Below are 8,311 nucleotides of genomic sequence, written 5' to 3'. Positions count from 1 at the left end.
GCGGAAATTTTCTCATAAGCCAAAGATGGGCCAGCGGAGAAATCTGGGAACCACTTTTTTGCTTTCACACAAGTCAATTGTACAGCTCTGCACTTTTTTGGAAATGGTCCAAAATTTTGAACTTCATAGATTAAACACTACAAACATGCTATTTTTAATGCTAATGTTGAGGATAACTTATTTAATCCTAATATCTGACATTTTACTCATAGCAGACATTTGCATCCATATGTCAGTCAAACTACTTTTGTAGTAACAAAATTGACACAAGGGGGAAATTGCAAAATTTGAGCTAGATCTCATTGTTGTTACTCAATATTTTCCTGGCCACATTTTACAGTAAAAGCCTGACAGGAAATGAATTGGTCTGGGTTCTGAGTGAAATCTGTTTTCTAAATCTGCAGAGGGTGTCTGATGAACAATGAATACAGGGACTCCATTTTGTTTTAACTACTTGTATTAACAGTTTCACACTGTAACTGAAATACATCCCATGTGAAAATATGGCAGTGTCAGTCATATGAGAAAAAAAGTAATGTATTTTTTCAATAGAATGAGCTATATGAATATGAAATAATTAATACTTTTCTTATTATTAAAAGCATGAATTAGCACTATATTTGAAAAGTCATGAGTGTACATCCACATCAAGGCAACATTTGGAGCATTTCCACACAATTGCAATACATGTCTTTGTTTGGACAATGAATTACATGTAATGTCTTGTAATGTCAAAGTAAACACCAAATATCGAAAACAGACATAATGTTGGTATATTGTTAAAAAAGAAAATGAAATAATAAAAACTTGATCACAAAAAAAGAAAGAAAGCAGTCATCATTATAATATCAATAAACAAGAACCTTTTGCAAAAATACCAAAACACACATTTTGTTGTTTGTCTGTGTCCTTAAGCATGAACATATATGGTTACTTGACAGATGTTATATATGTATATATATATATATATATATATATATATATATATATATATGAATACAACCTGGCGTATCCAAATTTTCCCTTTACAAAATTCAGCATTCAAATAAAACATTCAAGATGTTGTATGTCATGAGTCAATGTCCCAAAAAAAAGTGCTATTTATTTAGGAAATACAAAGTCTTTCAGCCAGACAGTTGCCTCCTGGTCTGCTGTGTAGAGGGTGGCCAATCCTCCCCTCAGTCGTTGGAGAGGGCAGGCTTCAATGATGTGTTCCATTGTCTGCTCTTTTCCACAAGCACACAATGGGTTAGGGCTGCTGCCCCATCTGTGAAGGCTGGCCAAGCAGGGGCCATGTGCAGTCCTGAACCTGTTGAGGGTTGACCATTGTCTCCTTGGGAGGTCAGGGACCTGTTGAGAAGGGTCTAACATCGGGTGTTTATTGGGGACCTCCTGGGACACCCACTCCTTTTTCTAGGCCGTCTGGATGGGAGTCGAGCAGCGGGTGGGTTGAAGATATCTTCATAGATTGGTAGGTGGTGGGAGTCTGCTCGCCGGATGTGTGGGGGTGGAATGTTTGATTGAACGGGGAGCCACGGGAGTGGTGTTGTGCGTATTGTTCCAGTAATCATTTGCATGGTTGTGTTAAGCTGGGTGTCCACATGGTGTATGACCTGGACCAAACAGGGACACAATATTGCTGAGGTTTGTAGTGTGGAGGTTGAAATACCCCATTTTGCACCAGCAAGCTTGCTGAGCAAGTTGTTCCAGGACTTCACCTTGGCTGCCGTTCCTTTTAAATGATTCTTGAAGGAAAGGGTCCTGTCAAGGGTCACGTCAGTGCTGAATATATGATATTTGATTATTTTGAGCACAGACATGGTAGACCACACTAGACAACGTAATCATGAGTCCCGTTGTCTTTACCCACAGTCCTGATGTTGCACATCATAATACTGGCTTGGGAAAGTCTGAAAGAAAACAGAAAACATTTGTAGAATTAGTAATTATGGCACATCTATGGGCAAGGTTGGTGAACAGGTTAACTGAGTCATGGCCCACCTTTTCCTGATTGAAGAAGCAATCCAGTAGTTTTGCCAGGGCAAAATCCTGCATGTTGATTATTGTAGTGCAACAAGAGAATGAAAGTGCCGCAAGTAACGAGGAGGGCTTTCTGTACATGGTTGACGGTTTGCCCAGGGAAGTTGCAGATGAATTTGGAGATGATGTCTGGGCTCCTAATAGATACAGACATGGCTATAATTTAAGGAAACAATTTAAGGTAGATACAGGACATAGGATTAGGAATTGTAAGTGGCATATTTAGCATGAAAAGCATGTGAATGTGATCAGTGTGTTAAAATTAGTTACTTACCTTTTTATGTGGCCTTGAACTTGTGATTGAAGGTATTCTGGACAACTTTAGCTTCATATGAGTCTTTGGATTAGGATGTGGTGTTCAAACAGGTGTAGGTTCCACAGCTTTTGATGGGGAATATTGGATGCTTCTCCACAGGTTAAGGTTTCTGTAAGTCATATGTCATGATATAAAAGAGAAGGCAAAGCAGGTACAGAAAGAAAGAAAGAATGAATGATTGTTTTTCCATGAAACAAGTTAACTGTACTATATGAATTAACAGCCAGTCATACAAATAAGAAAGACGTGATAAGTCAAATGATGGAGGTTTACCTGTTGAAGGAGAAGAAGTCTAGTTACTGGATTAATATGGGATGCTGCCTCAGTGTGATAGTTCAGGACGTGTATGTATGCGTGCGTGTGTGTCTGTGTGTGTGTGTGTGTGCTTGTGTGTGTGGTAAGCTTCCTCAAACATGAAAATGACAATAACAAGGGTAATATTAACAGTGGTGGAAAGAAAGGCTATAAAAGTGCATTATGTTCCCGGGCATGGTAGGTGTAATATACTGGAAGCATCAGCAGTCTTGGATGTACAAGTGATCAGTTAAATTGATTTTGTCATTTGGTATTAAAACATGCACACGTCAGTGTGTATTTCATTGCTGAGCATGTCTGCATTGAAATAATGGGAGACTCCATTTATCTTTAATTTGGATCCCCACTAGTTCCAACAAAGTGGTCGCTAGTCTTTATGGGGTCCATTGGAGTCTCCCAAGGTATTTTTTTTTCAGCAGAATCATGCTCAATTTCTACATTAAAAAATTAATATATAGTTTTTGATGCAAGAAAGAGAATAATGACATAAAAGACAATCCCATTTTAAAAACATAGTATAATCTGTCCTCAAAAATAAATTATGTTGAAATTATTTACAAAATGCATGTGCAAACTTGTGACACACTTAGAGACAGATGACAATGATAATGGCAATATTCAATAATGTGTACTATGAAGATAAATCTACAGAACTGCAATACGTACCATTTCATGATAGCTGTAATAAATTGGCAGCACATCCACAAGTATGTTAGCACCATCTTTCACATAAACATGATCAATTAAAGTGCCTTTGTCAGTTGTTGCTGTTTGTACATACTGGGTGTAATTATGTACAGTGAAAAATCTCATCAGCTTACCATTATCCAGTGCATTTTCATTAAAGTCTCCCATAATGATTTTCATGCCAGGGCATTGATCAATGAGGTCAATCAGTTGTTTTAGATGTTGACAAAAGATGGCAACAGGATAACTTGCGGGTCTGTAAACAACAGCAGCAGTCAAGTTAATGCTCTTCACTTGAAATATCAGACATTCAATATTGTAGCACTTTGTAGGCCATATTTGAACATCTTTTGTCACTGAATGATATATTCCAACTCCACCATGAGAGTCTTGTTTCAAGTGTTGCAATTGTGGATGATTGTTGTCATAACTTTGACCTCGAGAAACATGTGTGAATTGGAAGCCTGTAAGACAAGGCTGCTGTGGTGGGTCATCAACTCCTAACCATGTCTCTGTAAGGCAAATGCAATCAGCATTATTCATTACAGTATTAGTTTCAACATCTGGAAAGTGAGCTTTAAGACTTTGAGTGTTGTGCAATATGATGGTGAAAGCAGATTGTGTGGTGTTGGTGGAACAGAGAGGTGGTATAAATGGCTGCATTTTGCCAGTTGCTTCTGATACTTTTGCATTGCAATAAATGGCAGATTCTTTAAAGTCCTCAATTGTTAAGCCACTTAGACTTGTGACACGACTTAGAGCGACATATGCTTGTCCAGAGGAAAAAATCTTTTTGAGAGACACAACAACTCTGTCAATGGTTAAGCCTTGTACTTTGTGGATAGTGCATGCCCATGCCAACCTTATTGGATATTGTCTGCGTAAGCCTCCATTACGGGTAACATGTTCTTCCTCAGGTTCTAGGATGGTTATCATTCTCCCTTCAGGGTCAATGGTGCGTGTTTTTGCCCGCTGTTTTTGACCAACCCTGGGGTCATCAAATGCCATGTGGATGGAAGTTGGGAAATTTTGCTCATTGTCTTCACTATCTTGATTGGCATTCACCATTTTTGCAATAGTTCCAAAAGCACCATTTACGAGTCCATCAGACACATCGATGTTTTTCAGCAACATGATACGAGCTCCTATTCCTACATGGATATATTTCTGGAGACAAGTATTGTAAACCTTGTGATGATGGCCATCCTTTATCTGAAGTCTTCCTGTCTCAGCATTTCTCTCATAATCACGTGCTTCTATGGTGACAGACTCTGGACAGGTCACATTTAAGCATTTCAGGTTATAATCATCAACCTCTTTATTTGTAGCATAAATGTGCAATGCGTCGTTGTCTTCTCCAGTTTCACAACTTTTGAGCATTTCAACATCACAGTCTTGAAGAGGTGTGTCCTTTGTATGAGTGCGTATGCGATTCAAGGCATGAGCAAAGTCTGAGTCCTTTTGCCTGACTATTTGAGTCAGCTCAGCAATATGGAATTCATCCTCCCATAGGTTTATGTACTTGAAGTCATTATACAAAGCAGAACCTTTCACTGGGGGCAACTGATAAAAGTCTCCGACGGCAAGAATACACACTTTAGCAAATGCGGTGTTGTCACCTGGTTGCTTGATTTGTCTCAATCTTCCATGTACATATGTTAAAAGTCTGTGGTCAACCATAGATATTTCATCAATGATCAATATTTCAAGGTTTCCTAGTTTTGCACGCAAAGAGTTTATTTTTTCTTCTGTCAAGTTTTTGATGGGTAGGGACAGGTCTGTTCCGATTGAAAATGTATTATGTATAGTATTTGCATTTATGTTGTAGGCAGCTACACCCGTTGGGGCTGTTAGTACAACAGTAGTGGCATCTGGTTGATCAGGATGGAGTCTTTTGAGAATTCTAGTTGACTCATAATAAATAGCCTTGATCAAATGGCTTTTGCCTGTTCCTGCTCCACCGGTAATGAATACTTTTAGGGGCTGAGGATTCTCACCATTGACTTTCTGCAAACACCACTGTCGAATTTTGTAGAAAACTGCAGACTGCTCCTCATTCAAAGATCGTAACAACTGTAAAGCATCAGCTCTTGTCATTTGAGTTCCATTAGCTTCTACTGTGTAAACAGATTGTTTATTTGGCTGCAGATCTGGGATGTTATCATTACTGCACTGTTCATCATTTGTGTCATTGGTGTCTTCCTCTGTTAATTTTTGACATTCCAGTCTTTCAAGCTCAGCTTGTGGGCAAATCTGTGACCATGCATCTTCCAGTTCCCCATTTTCTTTCAACATCTTTTCCACTTCATCTATTTGGTCAGCTTCTTTCTCAAACAGAGCACGGTTTCTACCCACTATAGATTTGACATTCTCCAATGTGTCGTTCTCATTGTTCACAGCACCATGGTCATAAAAGTCTTTGTATGTTTCAAACTGTGCAGGTTTCAGTTGGCAGTCCAAATAATGGGGCAAAAATAGTTGCAGTATGCTGTGGTGGTAGGCTTCAGACTGCTTCATTGGTGACAATCTTGGATAACGGATCACAGCAGGTTTCTCTTCATTTGTTCTTTTGGTAACAAAGCCAAAGTTATTTTTCAACTGGATCACATTACTATTATCACCTTTGGGGATTTGTGATTTAGGAAGAACTCTGTACTCTGAGGCAAATGTTGCAAGGCACATATTTAGAAATGGTGGCGTGTCTGGTCTGTTTTTGTATCGGTCCACAATGTTTTTCATCCATAACTGCTGGTCGTCAGTCTGACTGTTATCATGTTGCTGTTTAAGTTGACTCAGTGGTACACTCATTCTGACAGGATGTTCACCAGTTGGTATGAACTGTGTGCCACGTGAACAGTGTTTGAGTGGTAGGCCCGTTAATCTGTAACAACATTCTTGTGCTGAAACTTGTCGGCTTTGCAAGAAAACTGTGCCAATTTTTTTCATTGACTCCTTGGCCTCTAAATTTCCATTCATGGCCTCCTTTTGAGCCTGATCAAGCAGCAGTCCCATTTCTCGTTCACTTTTGAGGGCATATGAAATAATGTACACAACACATGAATATGCATCAACAACAAACTGAATGTCCATGTTTGCTTGCCAGCAGCGAAGTAGATCAGGATTGTACTGGTTTATCCAAACATCTTGTGGTTTCCGTTGTAGTACGATGCTCGTCCGTTTGGTAAGCTGACAATTTGCTTTCTGAAACAATTCTTGTGATATGCCAAAATATTTTAAAAATTGCTCAGCAGAGTGGAACTTCTGTCTTTGTTCACAGTTTGAGAATACAGTTTTCATTTGTTCAAACAGTTTCTCAACGTTTTCAGTTTCCATGACAACTGGGCGGAAAAGAATTTCCCCTTCACGTGTTTCAGAGCTAGTCTCTTGTTGTCCCTTAAATTCTGCATCAATACTTGGTCTGGTGATAAATGTGCACTCTGAGACAGGTCTTGGAAAGTTGAATCTGCAATGTATTTCTCCTTTCTTTTTCTTTGCATTGTTTTTGTCACAAGATTTTGCATGGTATTCACTATGTTTCTGCACATCAATTAAATCCAACAGGTCCGGATCAGATGGCATTTGACATGTGATATATTTATCACAGAACTCTACAACTTTTGCATCAGAGTCTTTGTCTATTTTTGGAGCTTTGTCAACCCAAAATAACGCGTGTATGTGGGGTGAGCCACGCATCTGAAACTCCACTCGATAAAAGTAGTCTGTGATCTTGCCTATTGGTGCTGCAGGGCTCTGGATAACATCTCTTAGGAAGCAATGCCATCGATAGTCAAACATCCTGGCTGCAGTTACTGGATTGTGTTTTAATAATGCACATTTGTCTAGCCATGAAAGGTCTTCCAGGTTCACTTGTTTACGTTCTTGCCTTAGCATAGCATTCAGCATTTCAGGCCATCTCATGTCAGCAGAGCTAAATGAACAGAACCATGTAGGAATACCAAGCTGTCTTATCATTGCAAACACATCTTTCTGTGCTGCTTGCCAAAATGGAGGTGTTCCTCTGATAGGCCTGAGAAATTTGTAACCCTCATCAAAATGCAGAATTTTTTTCAAAGATTCCAGGTCTGTAAGCATGTCTGTGGTAACCTTTTGCTTCAAACCTTTGTCTGTTCCTTTTCTCAGTGCTATTGACACATTTGACAGTATTTGATTCAGTTCTGACATATATTGAGCATAGAATAAATAGTCAGTGTTTTGAGCAAAACGGCCATCTGCATTAAATATTCGTTGATTGAAATATTTGCATAGAGTTATTCTTTCTGGGCGCTCATCGTGAAAAGTAGGTGCTCCTTTGGGAAATAAGACTGGGAAACATTTGGGTTCATTTGTGCCATCAGACAACAGTCTAATTGGAGAATTATCTTCTGCTGGGGCAATGGATAAAATGTCATCAAAATGCTGATCTAGTATCTCTTGACCCAAATCCACAGGTTGCAAACAAGAGGATGCAAACATCCCATGCTGGTCTTTAATGTGTGAAAAATCTTGTATTTCTGGTGCATCATCATCTTCAACTTTTTCATCACTTTCAGTCATCTCATCTTCAATTGTTTCATTCTCTGTTTCCTCTAATGTGTTGATCCAGTTTGGGTTGATACTCACATCCTTGTACCATGTATTGTTGAGTATTAGATAATTCAGACCATTTTTGATTTTTGCAGTATCCACATGCATGTCTTGATAGTGTCCTTTGTAGGTCAATTTACGTTTCAGTTTCATCCTCACCAATTTATCCTCACTTTCATTCCTTGGCAAGATGCTGGTCACGTGTGACAGATTGGATGGCACACACACAGTTGGTCCTTGCACAGAGTTCTGGCCTCCCTTCTTCAATGGTATGAGTCTGACAAAGGGAATGTGCAGAGAAATGAGGTGTTGTTCCAACTCATTGAGACATTCTAGCTCAGGTGGAATGGGTTTCAAATGCAAGTTGTT

The 8,311-nt window shown here is 39.2% G+C and overlaps 1 long non-coding RNA gene across 2 annotated transcripts; it reads right to left on the bottom strand.

Moving 5' to 3' along the window:
- Nucleotides 1–338: 338 nt before the first annotated feature.
- LOC144461910 (uncharacterized) lies at nt 339–4,182 on the bottom strand. Of its 2 annotated transcripts, none has more exons than XR_013490490.1 (4): nt 3,493–4,182; nt 2,315–2,465; nt 2,002–2,196; nt 339–1,910 (listed from the first exon to the last, which is right to left on the bottom strand). It is a non-coding gene; the product is annotated as an uncharacterized LOC144461910 (long non-coding RNA). The 2 variants fall into 2 exon arrangements; XR_013490491.1 differs by having other exon boundaries at nt 2,002–2,177.
- Nucleotides 4,183–8,311: the final 4,129 nt, after the last annotated feature.

This window comes from Epinephelus lanceolatus, chromosome 24 (assembly GCF_041903045.1).
Source record: "Epinephelus lanceolatus isolate andai-2023 chromosome 24, ASM4190304v1, whole genome shotgun sequence".
NCBI lineage: Eukaryota > Metazoa > Chordata > Actinopteri > Perciformes > Serranidae > Epinephelus > Epinephelus lanceolatus.
Note: the sequence above shows the minus strand (reverse complement) of the source record. Positions and strands in the feature narration are given on the sequence as shown.